At 47.1% G+C, this 9,155-nt stretch overlaps 1 protein-coding gene across 1 annotated transcript in view; it reads right to left on the reverse strand.

Annotated features, from left to right (window-relative positions):
• BASP1 (brain abundant membrane attached signal protein 1) overlaps positions 1-6,787 on the reverse strand; it is a 59,721-nt gene extending 52,934 nt beyond the window's left edge. Inside the window, exon 1 of the mRNA XM_007961254.3 lies at positions 6,685-6,787. The gene's annotated coding sequence lies outside the window, so the exon portion shown is untranslated. The remainder of the gene's footprint in view (positions 1-6,684) is intronic.
• Between the last annotated feature and the right edge of the window lie 2,368 nt (positions 6,788-9,155).

A 9,155-nucleotide genomic window follows, 5' to 3' on the forward strand; every position in this document is an offset into this window, starting at 1 on the left:
AGTGTCACTCTCTCTACATTAATACTGAAGATATCAATATGTGAAAAGGTTACCCATTTTATTCAAGAGTCCCCCCCCATTTTTCCCCCTCAAGAGTCCATATTACCTACGATAAAATGGCCAAGGCTTAGGAGAAGTACAGTGTAGCTCCATCAGACAAGGATTGAAATCCTAGGAAACCTTTTAAAAGACATAACCACTGTATCTAAAATCCTCTTCCTTACAGCGAACACCTGACAGATGAAGTAAAATATATGACTTCCCTCCAGAACCCATGATTCAAAAACCTGTTTAAAGAAGCTGTTAAACAACAATTTACCCAAAATAAGAGTGAAGTCACCTTTGCTCAACAGCAAAAAGTGTCCAGAAGGACAAAAGCAAATCCCTTGGGCATATCCCTGAAGTAAATGTCTGAAATGTTAAGACCAGTTCCAGAATTGATCCACCCCAAATATCTGAAATTCCAAAGAATTTTTTTTTGTTTTGTTGTTCAGAGTTCCTGATTACTAAGGTCCCCATGGGGATAATTCCTTCCAAAGATTTGTCAGTAGATCACAACATCTTTACATTCCTACATAATACAACCTTCAGTTTTACTCCAGGTATGGAGGTGGTGGGCATGTGATCCCTGTTTGGCAAGGGCGGGGTGGAGGTAGGGGGACTAACATGGAATGTAAAATACCTGAGTTAGCTTATCAACCTCAGTACTAATGACTTAGACTTCTTTCAAATGCTAATGATACATCTGATTCAAGACACAACAAAGCTAAGGATTTTCAGGAATCTAAATGAATTATATCTACACCCAAGGTCATACAGCTAATCAGGGTGAGTCCAGGTCTCAACATATCAAAGCAGTAATCCTGTCTCTGAAGTTCCAAGGACTTTCATTTTTTCCTTCCATTAAAAAAAATACAAATTCAGTATGGAGGCTGGGTTGTATTAACCTACCCACTGCGGACTTTTGAAACTTAGTCCACATGAACTGCTGACGTTATTTAGGGTATTCCTAACCATACCTGGAGGACTTTCCTAAACCACAGACTTCTATATTCTACCTACTGAGCAAGGCACCACCATTAGCCTGTCTTGCAATAATGGTCTCTTAAGATGCACTGAATATAAGGAGGTATGTCCTAAGTGCATGACAATTTCGTTTAATCCTTACAGTAACCATGCATCACAATCCCCAGTTTCTAAATAAAATTGAGGCACAGAGAAGGTAAGAAATTTACCAAAGATCGTACAACCAGTAAATGGCTAAGAGAAGAGTTGAACCTGGTGCTGTGGCTCCAAAGTCCATCCCCACCACGCCTAACCCTCCAAATCATGCTTTCTAAATCTCATGCTCCCTACACAACGTACAAATTGCTGAAATATCTACTTCAAACAGAAGTTCAAAACACAAACCAATGAAGTCCAGTCCTGCTTCCTTCAAAATGAACCAGCAAAAAAAAAGAAAGAAAGAAAGAAAGAAAGAAAGAAAGAAAGAAAGAAAATGAAAAAAAAGAGCTCATAAAATGCTTAAGTGATAAGGGGAAAATATTGTGTAAATGCTTTGCTTTCTCCACTGCACACCATTTTCCTATATTATCCTGAAGTGTTTCCTTATGCCCTGGGCCCCTGTGGTGCTTGCAGATGGTTTCTATTTCTAAATCTCTAAAGCTTTCAGGAATGTATTCCTAGACTTCCAAGCCTGCTCAATCACCACCTCTCAGCACTGATGGCCTTGTTGAGTCAAAAAATCTCAGCTTTCCCTGTTTTTGTTCAAAAATGTACTGAGTGTGGAAAGTCTGTAAAACATTAAGAAATAATTTTTTATGCTATTTAAATCCTTAGAGTGCAGAAGAAAAACACACTATTTCATTCTCTCTGCCTCCCATTTCATCCCATTTCTGACTTCTAGAGGGAAAAGAAGAATGCTGTTTTAATCACACTGCTTCCTTCTTAGGCTTGTGGCTCCTCAAAATTACAATTGAACTATATTCTGGTGAGAAATGGACTCTGTATGGTTGATTTTTACTCTTGAGAACATTTACCAGACATTTGCTCTCATGTGACACTTACCTAGACGTCTGTCTCAAAGGCTGTGGCTGGAAAGGCATTTCACAAAAGCCTTCCTTTGGCAGGCTGGGCACTGCTGTGGTTTCAAGACTACCCTTGTATTTTCTCAAGAGAACTTAAATGCCACCTCTTAAGTTACAAAAGTATAAGCAGACCTGGGGAATTCAAGGAAGGTGGCCATCCTGATATCATGAAATACACTTTCAGGCTAATTCCCATACAATACAGAATTTCAAATATCTACAAACACAAGGACACAAAATAGGAACCATGACATTTGGTCCCCTTTAGGATTGAGACATCCTACACTTCTAACTTAATATTCCTGGGGTCCCCCGGGCTTCATTAATCAAGCTGGAACAAAAATACAGCTGAATATACTGAAATTAGCTAGTGATGTCAATTACACTGAAAGTGTTGATTGACACTTTCAGTTGTTGAAAACACTTTCAGTGTAATTGATATCACTAACTAATTGAGACTGAGAGGTTGAGGAGCCCTTAAGAGCCAGCCATTCCACACTTAATCATTTTTAGACATCATATGTAGTTCTTACTATAACCGCAAAATAGGAATGATTAGATTCTTCAAATCCAGTGTCTACACGATTTCCTGAGAAACCACCCCAAAAACGTTACCCCAAAACACATAGAGTACTTTATCTTTCAAAATATTCTATTTGCAACCTCACAGTTACTTCCTAATATTTGTCCACTATAATTAAGCCAAAGAGAAAAGCTTATGTTCACTGGCTTATCTAAAGTCTTAAGAGATACAATAAATCTAAAGGATTAGATATAATTAGAGAAAATTTGATATATAACAATAAAGATTCCATACCCATTCTCAGAGAATATTCAAGTTGTCTATATACCTACTCAGCGTTTTTCCCCAGCAGTTACCTGGTTTCCAGGGTACCAGCTAAGACCATCATTAAGAAGAGAAAGAAGATGTGAAATGAGTAGGTACAAACTATATTAAGATAAAGGCCTGGATAAATCAAAGCATTTCTTTCAACAGAATCAGATACCAAGGGCAATTGCTTTTGACAAATAATAGCTCACAGGTCTTCTTTGGATATTTTTGAAAAAAACATTTACAAGAGATCACAAAAATAAGACAGAACAATTTTATAAATCTTTTATTTAGTAGGCATTGTTTATTCCAGCTTGTAAAGTTCAGTAGTGCTTGATGTAAGTTTTTATGCCTGTAGATGAACGTCTTAGTTTAATGTTCCAGGTACACTGGGATAAATGGGAAGCCAGCTTATTAATAGACTTGCTAGGCTTTCCCTTTCAAACACATTTAGAAAGACAGAAATTGATTATGTTCCAAAGACCAATATCAAAGGACTATAATATTCTATACCAACCAGTATGATTTCAAGTTATTCATAAGATTGTATAGTGTGTATACACACATATGTATATGTGTGCATTTGTATATACATCACACCTTGTTTTTAAAAATGGATATGGATTTTGCAATTTTTGCAAAACTACCGTGAATAACACAGACATCATTTTAGAGTGATCAAATCTCCCCCAAATGAAAGTTTCTCTCTGATGTCATACTCCGCTTATCTTGACCATGGAATGAAAATGGCTTCAAATTGTTCTTAATTGTGAAATTAAAAAATAAAGAGACAGAACGCATCGCCTCTTGCACTGTGAGATCCAGGAGGATTATGGATCCTGGTAAAGTCAGGATTATGAAGAGGCTTCCAAGGATAGACAGCCTAAATGCTTAGGGCTCTCCCATTGGACCTTTAAACTAGGGTGATGTGGGGAGATAAGGTTCTCTTCTACACGTCACAATGGCAGACTGAGTACCAGTTAAAGAACGGAAATGCCACTGTCATTGTTGGTGCATTTTATCAAAAGGCTCAATATTTCTCTACCTGCTAAAGCTTGGCAAAAAAGCTAACTGGCTAAAAGAATAAGCGAACTGATAGAAATTTTTGGTAACAATTTTTAAAATTCGATTTAAATATTATCTGACTCAAAAACCTAAGATTTACTGAATTCGGGACATGCTGGTATACATTTGCTATTGAATTTGTTCTATATTCCAACATACCCCTCGCCAAAAACACAACCTAAAGGAAAAGAAAAAAGAAAGAAACCTGTACACATAGCTCTCCAAATCATAATGAACTACTAAATACTAAGGAGTACAGTCCTTCTATGTACATGCCACATAGAAGACAGCTAGACAGCCACCCTGATAGATTGAATGTGGTCAATATCAAATTCTCATCAAAAAGGACAAAAGAGATGATTTCCATTGCTCCCACGTGTTATTCCACCAGGATGTACTGACAATACTTAAGCATAAAACCCTGCTAAACATAACCTACCACTGCAAAAAATATCATATTTGGCTCCTATTTGATATACACAATAAGTCCCTTTTTGGGTGGTAAAAACAAACTAGCCTGAAAAGAAATCTAAATGGCCATAACCTGGAAAATAGATCACCTGAAAGAAAATCAGCCAAAGGTATATCATGGCTTCTGTTAGGTAACGGGAAAAAGGAATCATTGCGAACCTAACCAACCAGCTTCACCCCAACCACTGCCTTCTTTCTCCCCCCACCAGTAGATTTCCATCTGGACGCCATTCGCCTTTTGGAATCCTTAATGAAACAATGAGGTCGGAGTCCAGAGAAAACAGAAAGGGTTAGGATCCTGAGAAGGTAATCATTTTCTTCTCTTCGGTTTTTGTAGGCCATCTTGTTCGAATAAACGCCAAGATGTCTTAATTTTCCCCAAGTGGTGCCACTAGAGGCAACGCCCACGGACAGTTTTGAGGCCGCCGTCCCTTAATCAAATGACCAAAAAAGATCTGTCAAACGATTAATTGATGCAAACTAAGAAAGCCACCCTCAGTGCAGTAAGATATGTTACAGGAAAAAGAACGATGAACCGTACTAGCAAGGAAAATAGCAGTGTGCGGGTACGAAATATTTAATCTACAATTTGCCCTCATCATCATCACGGCAGATCTTAATTTTGGTCAACTGAAATCAGTAAGAAAGCAAAAGATGAGAGACAGCCTGGAAAAGAATAAACACACACACACAGGCGGGAAAAACTGTCATTGCTGTCCAAGGGTTTCCCGCAACATTTAGGGCAAACGCCTTTGTTCCTCGGCTCGGGAGGGGAGTGGGTGGCTGGATGATGGAGATGGGATGGGGCTGCCGGGCCCTCCACACCCTGCTCTCCGGCGCATGCGCGAGGCCAAGACAAAGGAATAGGTAATTACAGTCCCGATTCATTCATTTTGCCTGCAGTACTGGGGGTCTGTTCGCCCGGGCTGTAATCCCGGGAGGTGTGGGGGGGAGTCGGTCCACACCCCTATAGCAGAAGACCATTTCGATGCTAGCGTTGGGTTTTAGCCCGCCCCACAGTGCGAGTGGCCGCGGGGGAGACAGAGGTGTGTCAACCCGGTACAAGGTACTAAAAAATGCACCCATGTGCGCTGTGCTAATTTCAGCAGAGTGAGAATTACACGAGCAAGGGCTGTCCACCAAGCTCGTTTCAAGGCGGAAATGTCTCTGGGGAAGCAGATAAGGAGCCTGGCCAAGCGTTCGATGAATATTCATGAAAAGAATGCGGTTTGCAGCCGCGCATTGTGCGTGCGATCAGATCCAGTATTCCGCAATTTTTATTTTTCTGGAAATGGAGGGGGGACGAGGGCGGGGGAAGCAGGAACCGGGCACCGGGTTTCAGCTTTAGCGCTTTGGGCAAAAACTGCTCAACCCCAACCCTGAGCTCCCAGCGGGGCTGAGCCCCGTTAGGGCCGCGCGCTGTCAGGTTCAAGCCCACACCCCCCGGGCCGGGGCCCAGGGCGGAGGCGCCCGGCGCATTCTTGGAACCGAAGGCTCGAAAAAACAAACCGCTCCGAGGCAGCCCACAGGTTCGTGGGAAGGCAATTCCGCCACGGACGAGGCTGGGGCTCCGATCTGCTCGGGAGGTGCTTCTGAGTGCACGTCGCCGTGTGAACCTCGTATTCCTTGGCCCCAGAATCAAGATCCAGGAGTCCCACGGGTCGAGAAAACCCGTTTGCCAAAGCAAAAAGCCACCCCCTTCCTTCAGATCGGGCCAGATTCCCGTCTTCTTTCTCCCCGGACTCCCGCCCCACCCCACCCCCACCCTCATCTTTGGCTGCTGCGCCCCTCGCCCCGAGCGCTTTCTCCCAGGCTGGTAAGGGCTCCGATGACGGAAGCGCTCCCTTCAGCCCACAGAACGACCTCCCCAGGACTCAACGCACTTAGGGGGTTTCGCAATCGGCAATTCCTCCCGTCACCCGCAGCTTCTCTCCCCGACAGCCCCCTCCCCCCCAGCTCCGGTTACCAGCCTCGCCGCCCCCCTCACCCCTCCACCCTGCGAGCGGCCGAAGCCTCCCACTTCTGGGCCTCCCATCACCCGGGATCCCCAAAGTGCGACGGAGCCCCCACAGTGGGACCCCAGGCCCTTGCCGTCCAATCCGGGACCACATCCCAGCTGCCCGCTGCACGAACGGAGAGCCTGGGGGCTGCGGGGCGGGGCGCGGCTCGATGGGGGACGGAGGCCCCTGGGTCCGCGGCGGCGCGGGGCCACCGGGCTCGCCTCCTTACCGGCTCTGGGTGCCTGTGCAGCCCCTGGGTGAGCGCGGTGCCGCCGAGAGGCCGGGGTCGCTGGCGTCGTCTGGCTGGTGCCTGGCCGCTGGCGGAGGCTCTCTCCCGGCTCGACGGCAGAGCCCGGAACGAGGAGCCAGTTGGAGCGCTGCCGCCGCCGTCGTCGCCGCTGCCGCTACTGCTGCCGCCGCCGCCGCTGCAGCCTCTGCATTTCTCGCGCTCGCTCCCCCTCCCCTTCCTGCCCAGTGCCCTCCCCCCGCGCGTCCGCCCGCCCAGCCTCCCTCCTCCCGCGCTCCCCGCCCGCCTCTCTCCCCTCCCTCCAGCCCGGCGCCCCGCCCTCCTCCCCTCCACTCCCTCCAGCTCCGTGCTCCCCACCCCCTGCACTCCCTCTCCTCCCCTCCCCTCCCCTCCCCTCCCCTCCCTCCGGCGCAGACCCTCCCCTCTACCCTCCAGCCCGGACACGCCCGCCTCCCCTTGACTCCCCCCAGCTCTGGGCCCCCACCTCCCCTCCCCTCCAGCACAGTCACCCCCATTTCTCTGCTATCCTCCATCCTGGTCCCTCCCTTCCCCCCATCTCCGTTCCCCTCCAACCCTGTGCCCCGCCAACGTTTTCTAACTGCCCTCTATTCAGATCCCCCCTCCGCCTCTCCTCTCCTCCCCTCCATTCCCGTGTCCCCCTTCCCCCGCCGCGCCGCCTGGGCTGTCCGTGGGCTTGTCTCTCTCTCTCTCTCCTCATTTATTTGGAACGGTTGGATAAGAAGTGCTCGGGCTCTCGCTCAGACTGAGGGAGCTGCCTCGAGGTGATATTTGAATGACACCCCCTGGCACCAGCTACCCTTCTCAGACCCCCGTCCAGCCGGCTCCCGACGTCGACTGCGATTCCGCTACCTCGGCGGGCAGCGAGGTTGGGGTGAGCCCCAGCTGCAGGCGCGTCTGGGCGGCGCCGCTGCAAACGAGTTGCGCACCTCGGGTGGCTCCGCACCTGCACCCGCACCCGCGGGGCTGAGCCCCGAAGGCTGCAGCTTCGGGGGAAGCGCGGTCGCCGAGGTCCAGCTGGTGGGGCGAGCGAAGTCGCCCCTCGGAGGATGCTCTCGGAACTTGGGAGAGGAAGGAGGGAAGAGAAGAGGGGAAAGGGGCCGTCGATGTTTTTGATGTCTGTGCTTTAATGGAGCCCACCAATATTGAGAAGACGGGGTTGGCGGAGGCAGCCGCACGCTGCTGCTAGCGAGCGCTCCAGTCAAAGCTGGGGCCAACCACGGCGTGTCCGGGTGCCCTGCGGGGTGGACACTTGGCTTAGCACCGGGACACAGAGTAGCCACCGGGGTTGGGAGATGGCGTTCACTTTGCTTACCTGTTGGCAAGAGGACATACAAAAATAACGTAATGTGACATCGTTGACAACGGTAGCTCTTTGATTAGACAAAAGCCAATTTTACCTTCCCGCAAAAGCCAGTTGACGCCGTTGGAACTTTTATTTGCGGCATTTTGGCGCCCTCTGGCTGTGTTTGGATCGCTTTCATGCTCGCCTTGCGTCCCAGCCAAGAAAAAATCGATTGAGTTGCAGGTTGTCCTCAAAATGGTTCTGCCCTCATGACCTGGGCGCGAATTCAGGGACAGGGTCGCCCTCCATAACGGGAGTGACAAACTGTAGCCATACTTAGGGAGGCAGACGTCAAAGGCAAGTACATCTGTATTCAGCCGGGGAAAGGTAAGTGCATTTTCACTTAACAGGAAAATTAACTTATCATAACTTTAACTTACATATTTAAATTAAGCAAAGTGACCATGTCTACTCAATGGGACTAGCTATTTTGCAATGGAAACACTTGAGGACCCTACTGTACACATTTACAGGTCATAGGAGGCAGCACCAAATTAGATGAAAATGTTCAAATTTGAACCAAACCAGCTGGAAATGTTCAAATTTAAACCAAAGGTAAGAAAAAAGCGGGAACTGTTTGTTTTTTTCTTTTTCTCTTTCTGCCATTTAAAGTGAAATAAAAGTTAGTGTAGTAAAATACCAGGGAAGCAAATTACAAATGAGCTTGCCTCCAAAACATTGTATTCTTTTGAATATTTATTTCCCTCACACCAGTACACCATCTATAAAGGCTAAATGGAGGATGCAGGTTTTCCCACCTCCTTTTGGAGACAGATATGTCTTTGTTGTGGGAGGCTGTCCTATGCACTGTAGGATGTTTGGCATTCATTGCTGGCCTCTGCCAGCAGCCAGTATCACCCTCCACACACACCACCAGCACCAGCACCAGCTGGGACACCCAAAAATGTCTCCAGATATTGCCGAATGTCTCCTGGGAGGCAAAATCACTCCAGGCTGAAAACCAGTGAGCTACATTTTCTTTCAACCTTTATGAGAAAGTCTCTAGGTTTTTACCCTATCAAATTAGATGAATATTTGCAATGTTACGCTCAAGACATTTCCTGAGTTTGTTAGAGGGGCTGCGTACTTG

Source organism: Chlorocebus sabaeus, chromosome 4, assembly GCF_047675955.1.
Source record: "Chlorocebus sabaeus isolate Y175 chromosome 4, mChlSab1.0.hap1, whole genome shotgun sequence".
NCBI lineage: Eukaryota > Metazoa > Chordata > Mammalia > Primates > Cercopithecidae > Chlorocebus > Chlorocebus sabaeus.